The sequence below is a fragment of the Oxyura jamaicensis genome, chromosome 6, assembly GCF_011077185.1.
Source record: "Oxyura jamaicensis isolate SHBP4307 breed ruddy duck chromosome 6, BPBGC_Ojam_1.0, whole genome shotgun sequence".
In the NCBI taxonomy this organism is placed as follows: domain Eukaryota; kingdom Metazoa; phylum Chordata; class Aves; order Anseriformes; family Anatidae; genus Oxyura; species Oxyura jamaicensis.
In genome coordinates, this window is record NC_048898.1 from 3,071,261 (window position 1) to 3,072,318 (window position 1,058).

Consider the following 1,058-nt stretch of genomic DNA (forward strand, 5'->3'; position numbering starts at 1 on the left):
GTTTTATTAGGATTTCTATTTATCGCACTGGTGGTGCCAGGAGAGGGTTTTGCATCCTTCTGCTGGATGAGCAAACGTTTTGGTCACCTTACTCAGGGTTTATTTTCTCGTGGCAAACTGAGCACCGAGGCCAAGCAGAAACAGCACAAATCTCGCCAGCAGTGAAAGAGATCTGTTTTAATCAGACGTGTGCCAATTCCACGGGTTTTCAGTCGTGTTTTCAGACCGGCTTGGGTGCGTGCAGCTGGCCAGTGGGTCTCACTGCAGGGAGGGCGGGAGCTCCTTATGTTTCTGATCTTTGCTTTCAGCAGGTGTGCAGGATGGAGAAGCTTCTCCATTGCTCACATTTGGGTACCAGGAACATTTTCAAGGGCAGAAGTGGCAGTAACAGGCAGGGCAGAGAGCAGCAGCGGGAGCTGGGGCTCATTCCCTTCCTTTCCAGGCAGTCAGGAGAAGGCTTCCTTCCAATTCACCCAGCGTGCCCTTTCTGGGGGTATTGCAGATCCCTCTCCTTTACATTTTCTTCATTTCACTGCTCGAAATTTCAAAGTGCGGCTCCTTTCAGAGCTGGCAAGGAGTTACTTTGATTCGTGAGGATGACGTTAAGGTACGGCCAGCTTTACATAACCTTTTTTAATTGCTCATTACAGCGTAACAACTTGCTGGTGGCTGGCATTAATTCCCCCTTGCAGGCAGCGGTGCCGTGCCAAGGCCAACGAAATGTCAGAAGCATCCATCAGCCACCCGGTCTGCAGGGATTTCAGCGCTGCCAATGGACGTAGATTCTTAACTTTGCTACTACATACTCACTTTAAGCTGCTCTTGGAGAGCCGAGGGAAGGGGAAAACAGGGACAGCATTCAAAAATGGGATTTTGCTTTTGTGGAAACGGCTCCCTTTCTCCCCCATGCACGTGTACATGCGTGTATTTATAAAGGAGGGAGATGCTGGTAGCACTGGGAGCGTTTCTCCTGACCCAGTCCAGCTGCACAACCTACACCTGAGTCCAGGGAGCTGCAGCCCCACAGCTCCCTTCCAAATCCCTTTTTATTGGGGGGG